The sequence below is a fragment of the Musa acuminata genome, chromosome BXJ3-8 (genome assembly GCF_036884655.1).
Source record: "Musa acuminata AAA Group cultivar baxijiao chromosome BXJ3-8, Cavendish_Baxijiao_AAA, whole genome shotgun sequence".
Classification (NCBI taxonomy): domain Eukaryota; kingdom Viridiplantae; phylum Streptophyta; class Magnoliopsida; order Zingiberales; family Musaceae; genus Musa; species Musa acuminata.
In genome coordinates this window covers 36,286,530-36,300,568 of record NC_088356.1, presented here as the reverse complement: position 1 = coordinate 36,300,568, position 14,039 = coordinate 36,286,530, and positions in this window count along the sequence as shown.

The following is a 14,039-nucleotide window of genomic DNA, read 5'->3' as shown; positions in this document are numbered from 1 at the left end:
TTGTTGAATCTCGGATTTTGATGATGAAACTAATTGATTGTGTTTAAATGTTTGACTACATTTTGAGTGATACAGGTCTACTCGATCAGGATTAGACAATTAACGCAGGAGGAATTGACGTTGCGTCGGAGGAGATCACGTCAGGATATTGGATGGCAGAAGGCTTCGGGCGTCGGGCATCGGGCCAAGGAGAGCGAAATTGCGCCAAGGATATCGGGGTTGCGGAGGTCAACCGCCGATTGGGCAACAAGCCGCAAGAGAGGATGATGCACCGAAGAATCGGACGAAGCGCCAACCAATGACGTGTCGGGCAACAGAATGTCAATTTGCGTAATAATAATTGTCTAGATCGGAGTAGAGTGTTTGCTTGTGTGTGCAGGATTAACTACGATAACCAGAAAACATAAAGCAAGGATACCGGAGTCGAGCTCGATGGACGTTTAAGAGTCCGAAGAATCGTCGGAGATGCTGCCGGAACCAACCGAGAAGAAATCGGGAACCTATCGGAAGTTCGCCGAAGAGATCGTCGGAGGTTCACGGAGATCACCGAGAAAGCTCGGCTACTCGTTAAAGTCATCACAAGATCGGGAGCTTGATGGGAGTCCGTCGGAAGAAGTTCGTCGGAAAGCTCGCCGAAACAAGACTCGACGTTCGCGGTTGAAAGCTTGCTTAGGATGTGTTTTTGTTATGTAGTTCACTTGTAATTAGGATTAGGATTAAGAGATAATCCTATATCCTGGTTAGGGGCCAACTGGGCCCAATGTCAGAGTTGGTTTAGGCTAAAAATTAAGCTAAACCAGCGAACTAGAGAGCCAAGATTGAAGCCCAACTAGTGGCTGAAAACACTGTAGTCGGGCTGAAAACACTGTAGGCGGTGGCACCGCCTAGCTGGGCGGTGGCACCGCCCAGCACCCGAGAGCTGGGCGGTGACACCTCCTTGGCTGGGCGGTTGCACCGCCCAGCACCCGAGCGCTGGGCGGTGGCACCGCTTGGCTGGGCGGTGGCACCTCCAACAGCGGGAACCCAAAGAGAATTCAAATTTTGAAGCCCAAATTTGAATCCTCTTGAGGCCTATAAATACCCCTCAAATCTCAGCTGAGAGAACAACTTTTTGAGCAACAAGTGTTTGAGAGAAAGGCCTTAGAAAAGTGTTAGCTTGTCTTATTTTCAATTTGCTAGTGTTCACCTCCTTCATTCTTGCTAAAAATTTGTAAGAGAGTGAACTGCTTGTAAAGAGTTGTAAGAGGGGTGTTTACCCTTCCATTTCAAGAGACTTGCTAGTGGAAGGTGGGAGCCTCATCGAAGAGGGGCCTCGCAAGTGGAGTAGGTCATTTGACCGAACCACTCTAAAAATCGGCGTAATCTCTGGTTTGCTCTTTATTATTGTCATTTACATTACTGCAAATCTTCTTACTGCTTTAGTTCCTTATTACTCTTGCTGCGCAATTTTAAGAATACGCCTTCAAGTTAAATTTCTCAAGTTTCGTTCTTAACGTACGAAAGATTTTGTTAAAATCAAAGTTTTAATCCGCTGCACTAATTCACCCCCCCCCTCTTAGTGCCGCTCCGATCCTAACAATTGGTATCAGAGCCACGTTTTTCTACCTTGGTTTAACACCCAAATAGAAATGGCTCTTTACGACTTTCAAGAGGGTCAATCTCTCATTTGTCCTCCCTTTTTCAATGGGACGGACTACACTTATTGGAAAACTCGAATGAGAGTTTTCTTACTTTCTTTGGATTTGAATTTATGGCACATAGTCGAAAATGGATTTGAAATGTCTTCTCTCCCAATGAACCATTGGAATGATTTGGAGAAGAAGATGTTTTCTCTAAATACAAAGGCTATGAATGCCTTATATTGTGCACTTGACAAAAATGAATTTAATCGTGTTTCGATGTGTGACTCGGCTTTTGATATTTGGAGAACTCTAGATGTCACTCATGAAGGCACTAGCCGAGTGAAAGAGTCCAAAATCAATATTCTTATGCATTCTTACGAACTTTTCCGGATGAAACCAAGTGAGTCCATCGGAGACATGTACACCCGGTTCACGGATGTCATCAATGGACTCAAAGCTCTTGGTAAAAGTTTTTCTAATTTTGAACTAGTCACTAAAATCTTAAGATCCCTTCCAAAAAGTTGGGATCCAAAAGTTACGGCCATTCAAGAGGCCAAGGTCCTTAAAACATTCCCTCTCGAAGAACTTATTGGGTCTCTAATGACCTACGAAATGAACAATGTGACAAAAAAGAAACTCGAGAACAACCTTCCAAATGATAGGAAGGATTTGGGACATAGAACACATGAAGACCACTCGAGCATAAGCTCAAGTGATGGTGAACTTAAACTACAAATGAAACAAAAATTAAAAAGCAAAAAGAATGGAACTACTTGATTTGAACGCAAGAAGAACAAAAGTTGGGATGAATTGAGCTCTTCCGAAGACGAGGAGAAAATCAAGAAAGGCGAGGTGGCAAACTATGCCTCACCCTCTTACAACAATGAGGTAATCAAAATCCCACTAATTTATTTTGAAATTACATAATACTTTCTTGAGTTATTTTTAATTTAGTTTAGGATTAATTTTCTTAAAAATTGCATGTGTTATGTTAATGTTAAATATAAATCTAATGCTTATACACCTAGTAAGATTAATCTTATATATGTGCTTGAGAAGCAAGAATTTGTATTTTGACGATTTCCATATTGATTTTCAATGACGATGCATGACTTTTGAATGGAAGGCTTGATGATTTTTTATGAACCTTATCTTTGGTTTTCAAACATGATGTATAGTTTTGACATAAGAACAAAAATTTGAAGCATGCTAATATAAAGTCAATCATATAAAGTAAAACTAAAGAAATTTTAAATATCTATAAGAATCATTCAAAATTATGTTCAATAAAACCTTACTTGATGTTGTAATGAAACTATTGAAAGTTTTGATGCTATGATTTGATGATTTTATGCATGAGATTGTAAAGTTATACATGATGATTTTTTGGTCTTGATGGTTTTTATGACAAAATTCATTTTTCGATCCTAAATGTTGATGCACATTTTTATCTAGCATAAATGACATGAATTTAAATAACTAAAAAGAGAAAAGCATTGTTCTTGAAAATTATTTTTCTATCTTGTTGATTTATATGAATCCCTTGAAAATGATTTTGGTTTGATGATTTGAATTACAAATGAGTTATATCAAAATCATGATATTGATTTGACTTGAAGTAATGAGTTGAAATCATTTTTTTTTGGAATTATGTGTTGCACTTTTTTATCTTGATGATCTTTGATTTTTTTTTGTTTTAAAACGATGATGCATGGATTTGAAAGAAAAGGAGATGCATGCATGGAATCAAATCAATAAGTTGAAACAAAAGGAGGAAAGATTTTTTATTGAAAATTTTCTTTTTCTCTATCTTATTGATTTATACCTAAGAGACCAATAAAATTATTTATGTCATTTTGAATCTCTTGAAAGAAATGTTGAGATTTTGATGATTTAGACGATTTGAATTTGAATGAGTTTTATCTAAAATCATGATCTTGATTCCGTGATATTTACAAATTAAGATTTATTATGAATCAAGATTTTTCATTAATTGATCTCCTAAGATTTTCTTTTGATTATTAATGAGTAGGTTTTTCAAAAAGAAATCATGTCTTCTGGTATTCACATGTTCTAATCCTTCATGATAAAATTTTTATGTAATTCCTTATATTCATGAAATGTTTATCTCATCACCAATTATTTTCTTCTTGATATTCCTTATTTGGTGATATAAAATCATGCATGAAATACTCTTGAGATTATTTTGATGCAATTTGACAAATTAATACCATTATGATTTGAAATATTTATAATTTGGAATGATGCATGCAATACTTATGCCTTTTATTATGATAATATATGTGATGTATTGCATATGATGTGAATCATGAATGCTTTAAATGATAAATGTCTTGATATCATGATTGATGATTTTGTTCTATGCATAAGATTTTTAAAATTATGCATAATGAATCTTGTAATTTACAGATTATCGATTTTCTTTTTACCATAATGAAAGTGCCTTATTGATCCTTGTCATAATAAATCTAGCACTTTCGGTTTTAAACATGATATATGTTTTTATTTGACATAAAAAAAAAAGGGAGGCATGCTTGAATGAAATAAATCACATGAATTGAAGCAACTAAAAGAGAAGAACATTTTTCTTCTTGAAAATTATTTTTTCTATATTATTGATTTTGATGAATCTATTTGTATTATTTTTGTGAATCTCTTGGATTTTGATAATGATTTTGATGATTTAAATTTGAATAATTTTTTTATTGAAATCATGATCTTGATCTCTTGAAATTCATAACATGAAATCCTTTATGAATCAACATTTTCTTTTCTATTTAAAAGGAGATTTGTCGAAATGTTTCATAATCTTTTAGTATTCATAATCTTGACAATTATGTATTGAAACTTTATATAAACCAAGAATGTTCATCATGATTCTCTCTTTGAATATTTAAAGAGGAGAATTTTCTAGATGGTTCATGATTTTGATGATTGAATATTTGATATGCATGAATTGAGATCTTGCTCTCCTACCACTCTTTTTGCTATTCACCAAAAGGAAGACTAATTCTAATAAACCATGATATGCTATATGAATTTTATTGTATTCATGAAGTAAGATCTCATCACTAATTTTTGTTTATATTCCTTCATGTGATGATATGAATGTATGAAACACTTATGATATGATTTGTTATACAATTTCATGTATTCGTGAAATATTAATCTCATCACCCAATTAATTCCTCTTGATACTCCTAATGTGATGAAGTGAAATTATGCATGAAATACAAATGGGGATAAGTTTTTGGTAGGATATAATTTGACAAATTGATACCATCATGATATGAAACATTGATGATTTGCAATGATATATGCAATACTTGTGCTTTCTAATTATGATGTGATGTATTACATATGATGTAAATCATGATTTAAAATACTATGAGTTGTCGCTAAAATGATGTATTATAAATATTGATTTAATGTTTTATATCATGAATACTCTAAATGATGAATATTTGGTATCATGATCAAAATGTTGACAAATAGTTAAAAATTTTAGTATCATGTATGATATCCTTATAATGTTGATCGATTTATTCAATATCATGCATGAATGAATATAAGGTTTTTGAAAATGTGCATATTCTAATTTGAAAATATGATGATGCACAATTAAGATTGATACTTACCTTTGTCATAATTGATGTAATGGGTCTTCCCTTCTTTTTGACAATGACAAAGGGGGAGATAGCTTGCTTGCACAAGTCAAGAAGATGTAAAAACTTGATTGCTTGCTTGCCTATCTTAAGTAGCAAAGATTGCTAACTTGCTTATTTCAAGAAGCAAAAGTTGTCTTCTTGAACATCATTATCTTGCCCATCTCAAGAAGCAAGACTTGCAACCTGCACATTGCAATAGGAAGTAAGAATCGATAGCTTACACACTTCAACAAGAAAGCTATCTTGTATTTGCTTTTGAAATTTTTACTAGCTTGTATGTTACAAAACTTGCTCACTTTTTCAAATACTTTGCTAGCTTGCACTTTGTAAAGGAAGCAAAAATAACACTTCTCAAAAGAGAAGAAAAACTTACTGTCTTGAACATCTTTAATATGCTAGCTAGCATGATGTACAATTTGCTATTTTGAATATTACAAAGAAATACTATCATGCACATTGCAAAGAAAAGCAAAGTGCAATCGTGCACAAGAAGCAAGTATTGAATTGCCATGATTGAACTTAAGAATCTTGCTATACTTTTGTGCTTATATGTTGTGATGAAAATCTAGCTTTATGTTGCAAAAACTTGCATATCTTTTAAAATAGCTGGAGCTACTTCTCCTTTTTGTTGATGACATAGGGGGAGAAGTATATTGATGACTTCATGCATTGAATTAAATATTTTATATATTTGCATGATAGTTTAAATGTTTTTCATAACATGTGATGAATGTTACTTGGATTTGGGATAATCCAAGTGTTCTATCAATGACATATTGATAGGGGGAGTTTAGTTAAACTCCGGGGAGTTAAGGTTAACTCCGTTAGTCATCAATTAGTTGTCATCATCAAAAAGGGGGAGATTGTTGAATCTCGGATTTTGATGATGAAACTAATTGATTGTGTTTAAATGTTTGACTACATTTTGAGTGATACAGGTCTACTCGATCAGGATTAGACAATTAACGCAGGAGGAATTGACGTTGCGTCGGAGGAGATCACGTCAGGATATTAGATGGCAGAAGGCTTCGGGCGTCGGGCATCGGGCCAAGGAGAGCGAAATTGCGCCAAGGATATCGGGGTTGCGGAGTCAACCGCCGATTGGACAACAAGCCGCAAGAGAGGATGATGCACCGAAGAATCGGACGAAGCGCCAACCAATGACGTGTCGGGCAACAGAATGTCAATTTGCGTAATAATAATTGTCTAGATCGGAGTAGAGTGTTTGCTTGTGTGTGCAGGATTAACTACGATAACCAGAAAACATAAAGCAAGGATACCGGAGTCGAGCTCGATGGACGTTTAAGAGTCCGAAGAATCGTCGGAGATGCTGCCGGAACCAACCGAGAAGAAATCGGGAACCTATCGGAAGTTCGCCGAAGAGATCGTCGGAGGTTCACGGAGATCACCGAGAAAGCTCGGCTACTCGTTAAAGTCATCACAAGATCGGGAGCTTGATGGGAGTCCGTCGGAAGAAGTTCGTCGGAAAGCTCGCCGAAACAAGACTCGACGTTCGCGGTTGAAAGCTTGCTTAGGATGTGTTTTTGTTATGTAGTTCACTTGTAATTAGGATTAGGATTAAGAGATAATCCTATATCCTGGTTAGGGGCCAACTGGGCCCAAAGTCAGAGTTGGTTTAGGCTAAAAATTAAGCTAAACCAGCGAACTAGAGAGCCAAGATTGAAGCCCAACTAGTGGCTGAAAACACTGTAGTCGGGCTGAAAACACTGTAGGCGGTGGCACCGCCTAGCTGGGCGGTGGCACCGCCCAGCACCCGAGAGCTGGGCGGTGACACCTCCTTGGCTGGGCGGTGGCACCTCTAACAGCGGGAACCCAAAGAGAATTCAAATTTTGAAGCCCAAATTTGAATCCTCTTGAGGCCTATAAATACCCCTCAAATCTCAGCTGAGAGAACAACTTTTTGAGCAGCAAGTGTTTGAGAGAAAGGCCTTAGAAAAGTGTTAGCTTGTCTTATTTTCAATTTGCTAGTGTTCACCTCCTTCATTCTTGCTAAAAATTTGTAAGAGAGTGAACTGCTTGTAAAGAGTTGTAAGAGGGGTGTTTACCCTTCCATTTCAAGAGACTTGCTAGTGGAAGGTGGGAGCCTCATCGAAGAGGGGCCTCGCAAGTGGAGTAGGTCATTTGACCGAACCACTCTAAAAATCGGCGTAATCTCTGGTTTGCTCTTTATTATTGTCATTTACATTACTGCAAATCTTCTTACTGCTTTAGTTCCTTATTACTCTTGCTGCGCAATTTTAAGAATACGCCTTCAAGTTAAATTTCTCAAGTTTCGTTCTTAACGTACGAAAGATTTTGTTAAAATCGAAGTTTTAATCCGCTGCACTAATTCACCCCCCCCCTCTTAGTGCCGCTCCGATCCTAACACTGTTAGGAACGAGTCGGCACTAAGAGGGGGGGGGGAGGGGGTGAATTAGTGCAGCGGATAAAAACATCAGTTTGAAATTTCTTCGTACGATAAAATCCGATCTCGGAAATGCTTAACTTGAAAGCATGTGGAAGTGTAGTAAAAGTAAGAATTCTGTTTGCAATAAAGGTAAATGGCAAGAAATAAATTCAAACCAGAATTTTATAGTGGTTCGATCGTCGTGACCTACAACCACTCCGTCGATTCCTCTTCCGTTGAGCCCACCGGCATCCACTAACAATCTTTCTTCAATGGGCGAAGATTAACTACCATTATAACTTGATTCTCCTTTTGACAGGTTCAGGAGAGAACCTTTACAACCCCTTTTTACAAAGCTTTCCTCACGCTCTCCCTTAGAATGGTCTCTAAAGTTTAGGAGGAGGGACTCTATACTTTACAAGGTTTTCAACTTTAGGAACATAGAATTTTTTATCACCTTTCTTACTGCTCCATGTAGAAATAGCTGGGGTATTTATAGACCCCAAATGGCTTCAAAACTTGGAGCCAAAATTTAAATCCCCGAAATTTTGGGGTACGGACAGTACCACCACTTGACAGTCTCGAAGACTGAGTCTGGGGGGTGCCACTGCCCAAACTGACAGTAGCACCACCTGACACAGTCTCAGAGATTGTGCCATGTCGATTCCACCTGTTGGGTCATTGTTTGGGCCTTTTTTACTTGGCTCAATTGATCCTTAATTAAGTTGACCCAATTCCAACCCAATTATGTGCTAACTATGAATTTTAAGATATTTATTAAGCTAAATAAGTCTATAAGTCTAGGTTTCTTCCGGCGAGCTTCCGACGATCTTTCGGCGAACTTCCGATGATATATCGGCAATGTTCCAGCAGACTCCCGGTAAGCTCATGGACTTCACGATGATCTTCTTGGCAAGTTCCGATGAGCTTCTCTAGCAAGCTCCTGGACTTCTCGATTAATTCAAACATAACTTCCGACTTCTGACGAACTCTCGAACTTCCAACGAAGTCTCGTTCTTGACTCTGGGACTTCATTTTGTTTTATGCCTTACTATCATAGTTAATCTTGCATACTTAAAATCTACTTTGATCTAAATAATTATTACAAAGCTTGAATCATGTTGTCTGGCATGTCATTGGTTCATCGACGCTTCGTCCGATTTTTCGGCGAATCATCCTCTCTTGCGGCCTATTGCTCAATCGGCCAGTTGACCTTCGCAACTCCGATTTCCTTAGCGTAATTTTCGCTCTTCTTGGCTCGATGCCTGAACTCATGGCCTGAAGCCTTCTGCCAATATATCGACCGATCATCCAGCTCGACGTTCAATCTTCTAACATGTTCCACTCCAGCCCAACATGATTCTTCCTGCTTTAATTGTCTCTCTCTCTGATCGAAGCTTCTTGCATCACTCAAAACGTAGATCAATTCATAAATAGTGTTAATTGGTTTCATCATTAAAATTCTAGATTCAACATAGGGAAGATGAGAAACCTAGGAAGTGGCCCTTAAGGGGGCTTTAGAGGCTCAAATGAAAGAGTGAGCCTCACCACCCTATGCTCAAGGGGGATTTGTAGGAAGCTGATCAATCTCTCTCCTCCCATGATAATAACAAGTGTCCCTTCAAATCGATTCCAAATGGACATCGACTGATGAAGGGACACCTCAAAAAGTGCAAAGTAATCGATGTGTAGAAAACCTAACCTACATTAAAAGAAACCTATCACGATGAGAGGCACAAAATAAAATGTGCCCAAGGTATGTGAGTCGAGAAAATCTGACTTATATCGGAAGAAACCCACCATGACATGAGGCATAAGGTAAAATATGCTCGAGAAATACTAGTAAAAAAACCCGACTCATATCAAAAGAAACCTGCTACGATGAGAAGCATAAGATAAAATATGTCTAAGACGCGTGAGTTAAAAAAACCTAACATATATTCGAAGAAACCTACCACGATGGGAGGCATAAGGCAAAATATGCCCAAGGTATATGAGTCAAGAAGATCCAACCCATGTCAGAAGAAACCCATAATGGAGGGAGGCATAAGATAAAATATACTCGAGGTAAGTGAGTCGGGAAAACCCGACCCATGCTAGAAGAAACTTGTCACAGTGAAAGACATAAGGCAGTATGTTTGAAATGTAGATGTTAGGAAACCCAACCCCCACTTTTATCAGGGCGCAAAGGTCAAATTGTTTGACCCTCACCTCTACCTGAGGTGCAGGGGTCAAGAAGCCCAACCCATGCCTCCGTCGAGGCACGAAGGTCAAAAAGCATGACCTCTGCCTCTAGTTGAGGTAGGGAGGTTGGTGTTGGGAAAAACCTGTTAAAACAAAATATTTTTTTTCCTCTTTGTGTATCAAAATGGGTTCCTTATCAAAATACCAACTTAATATCTAAATAAAAGTATCAACCAGCACAGTATAAATAATAGAGCAATTAATCAATCACATAGTGAGACCAAATCTTTTAACGTGAAAAACCTAATGTGGGAAAAATCACGGGACCGTAGTCCACCTCAAACTTCCACTATCAATAATAATGATAATAGGTTTACAGTAAATCTTCTCTAGAATAACTAGAGGATCATAATAACATCAAGAACATAGATCTTGGCTCTAGCATATCATCATATAGGATGGATCTCCTCAAAAGAGAATTCTAGGTTTCACAAAGTGGGTATAGCAGGAAAGTACCTTAGAGAGAGTAAACTGTAGATCAACACTGTTAGGATTGTAGAGTTTGCTGCAAGGATTCTCCACATAAAATTTAGACCAAAACTAACAACGTTTGGCCACCGATCATCAAGTAGAAAAATTTAGAAACCTAATCTTTCTCTCTCCTTCTCTCTCTCTCTCTTCTTTTCTCTCTCTCTTTTGTCGTGTGCTACCGCCATTCACTGCATGCATTTGCTGCGCACGCTCGCTGCTCTCTCTAATTTGCTGCCCTCACCTTTTGCCCTTTCTCTCTTAATTATTGATTTGGGCTTATGATCCAAATTATCTAAGCCCACATATGGGCTAAACCCAACAATTCTCCCCCTCCAACTCATATGGTGGGCTGTACTAAGCCCGCTCTTTGCCTACATGCTTCAAACTTCTCCTTAGGTAAAGACTTTGTCAATATATCTGATCCATTCTCATTAGTATGCACTTTTTCCAACTATAATTCTTTCATCTCATGCACATCACGAATCCAATGATATCTCACATCAATATGCTTGGATCTAGAATGGTATGTTGAATTCTTGGAGAGGTGAATGACACTCTGACGGTCACAGTAAATAGTATATCCTTCCTATTTCAAGCCCAATTCCTATAGAAACTTTTTCATCCATAAAACTTTCTTGCAGGCTTCAGTAATTACTATATATTCTGCTTCTATGGTTGATAGAACAATACAATTTTGTAACTTTGATTGCTAAGAGACTGCTCCCTCTGTAAATGTCATCAAGAACCCCAAAGTAGACTTCTTAGAATTAGTATCACCTGCCATGTTTGCATCTGTGTACCCTTCTAACACAGGTTCATCATTACCAAAACATAAACATAACCTGGAAGTACCTCTTAGATATCTTAATATCCATATCACTGCTGCCCAATGTTCCTTTCCAGGATTAAAGAGAAATCGACTGACAACCCCAACTGCATGAGCTATATCTGGCCTAGTACAAACCATAGCATACATCAAACTGCCTACTGCAGATGAGTAATGCACTCTGGACATTTCTTCTTTTTCTTTCTCACTTGTAGGACATTGTTTCGAACTAAGCTTGAAATGACTTGCAAGTGGAGAATAAACTGTTTTGGCTTTACTCATGTTGAATCTTTCAAGAACCCTTTCAATGTAAGTCTCCTGAGATAGCCAAATCTTCATTTTCTTCCTATCACGAAGAATCTTCATGCCAAGTATTTGTTTCACTGATCCCAAGTCTTTCATGGAAAAAGACTTACTTATCTCTCTTTTAAGCTTTTCAATTTTTTCAGCATCATGACCAACAATCAACATATCATCAACATATAGTAGTAAAATAATAAAATCATCATCTGAAAATTTCTTCATAAACACACAATGATCAGATGTGGTTCTATTATAACCTTGGCTCATCATAAAGGAATCAAACTTCTTGTACCACTGTCTAGGTGCCTATTTGAGTCCATATAAACTTTTTCTAAGCTTACATACCAAATTTTTTTTTTCCTTGACTTTGAAACCTTCTGGTTGCTTCATGTAAATTTCTTCTTCTAAGTCACGATGAAGGAATGTTATTTTTACATCAAGTTGCTCAACTTCTAAATTCAAGTAGGCAACTAAACCAAGAACAACTCGGATAGAGGACATTTTCACAACTAGAGAAAATATTTCTTCAAAGTCAATATCTTTCTTCTGACTAAATCTTTTCACAACTAATGGTGCCTTGTATCTTTGTTGTAAGCTATTGTTTTCAGTTTTCAATTTGTAAACCTACTTATTCTTGAGAGCTTTCTTCTCTTTAGGTAATTTTACCAAGTCATAGGTATGATGCTTAAGCAAGGATCTCATATATTATTTCATGGCTTTAACCCACTCATTCTTATTCTCATGTAGAATAGCTTATTAGTAAGTTTCTAGCTCTCCCTTGTCAATAAGCATAACATACTCATGTGGAGGATATCTAGTAGATGGTTATCGCTCTCTAGTGGATATTCTCAATGGAATCTCAACCGGTGGTGGAGGTGCTTATTTATTTGGTTCAGCATCCTCAATTGTAGGTGTATCATCACTGATATTCTCACCACAATCTTCTTGTTCATCTCCCCCATAATCATCATGAACTACAGGTGAAGGAACTGGACTCAAACTCCAAGGAATATAAATAGAGGTTTCTGGCTTCTCAATATTTTCACCATCATCAAACAATTGGTCTTAAAAAAACACATCTCTGCTTCTAATAATCTTCTTATTCACTGGATCCCAGAATCTGTACCCAAACTCTTCATGACCATATCCCAAGAAGATACATGCTTTTGCTTTACTATCAAGTTTGGACCTCTCATCTTTAGGAATATGAACAAATGCTTTACACCCAAAGACTCTTAAGTGATTATAAGATATATCTTTTCCTCTCTATACTCTCTCTGGAACATCACCTTTCAGAGGAACAGATGGAGAAAGATTTATCAGATCAATTGTAGTTCTCATAGCCTCTCCCCAAAATGACTTTGGTAACTTGGCGTGGGAAAGCATACACCTAATCCTTTCTTCAATGGCTTTATTTATCCTTTCTACCACACTATTCTATTGAGGAGTTTTAGGAACTATTTTCTCAAGCCTGATACCATGGAACCTGCAATAATTCTCAAAACGACCCCTGTACTCGCCACCATTATCTGATCGAATATACTTTAGTTTTCTACTAGTTTCTCTTTCAACACTGACATGAAACTCCTTGAAAACATCGAGTACCTGGTCTTTAGATTTCAAAGCAAAAGCCCACACTTTTCTAAAATGGTCATCAATAAAAGTAACAAAATAAAGAGCACATCCAAGAGTTCTAGTTTACATAGTACAAACATCAGTATGAACTAAATCAATAATATCTGATCTTCTAGATGATGGATATGTATGAAATGTAACTCTATGTATTTTTCCAACTAAGCAATGATCACAAGATTTAAGAGATGTACCTTGCAACTCTAGTAAGAATTGTTTTCTAGTAAGAGTTCGAAGTCCCTTCTCGCTGATATGTCTAAGCCTCTTATGCCAAAGATCTATACATTCACCTTTTTGAATTACATTAATCTCTCCTTTATGTAGCTTAGTTTCCATGACATAAAAAGAGTTAAGTTTCTTTCCTCTTGTCACAATCAGAGAACCTTTAGTGAGTTTCCATTTGCTTTCACCAAAATAGTGTGCAAAGCCCTCATCATCAAATCTACCTGTAGATATCAAGTTAAAATGAATATTTGGAACATGCCTTACATCTTTGATTATCAATTTACTCCCAATATTAGTCTCCAAGCAAATATCTCCAATACCCACAACTTAGATGTACCATTGTTTCTCATTCTGATATTACCAAAATCACTAACAGTATAAGATCTAAAAAAATCACTATGAGAAGTGACATGAAATGAAGCACCAGAGTCAATTACCCAATTATTGTCCTGAGCTACAAGACTAACATAACCTTCATCACATACAATAATGATATTACCTTCAGTAGCAACCGTATTGGTCTCTTTCTTATTTTTCTTCATTTCATTCTGTTCTCGCTTCCAAAACCTATACTCTTTCTTCATGTGACCTAGCCTGTTACAGTAAAAATATTTGATATC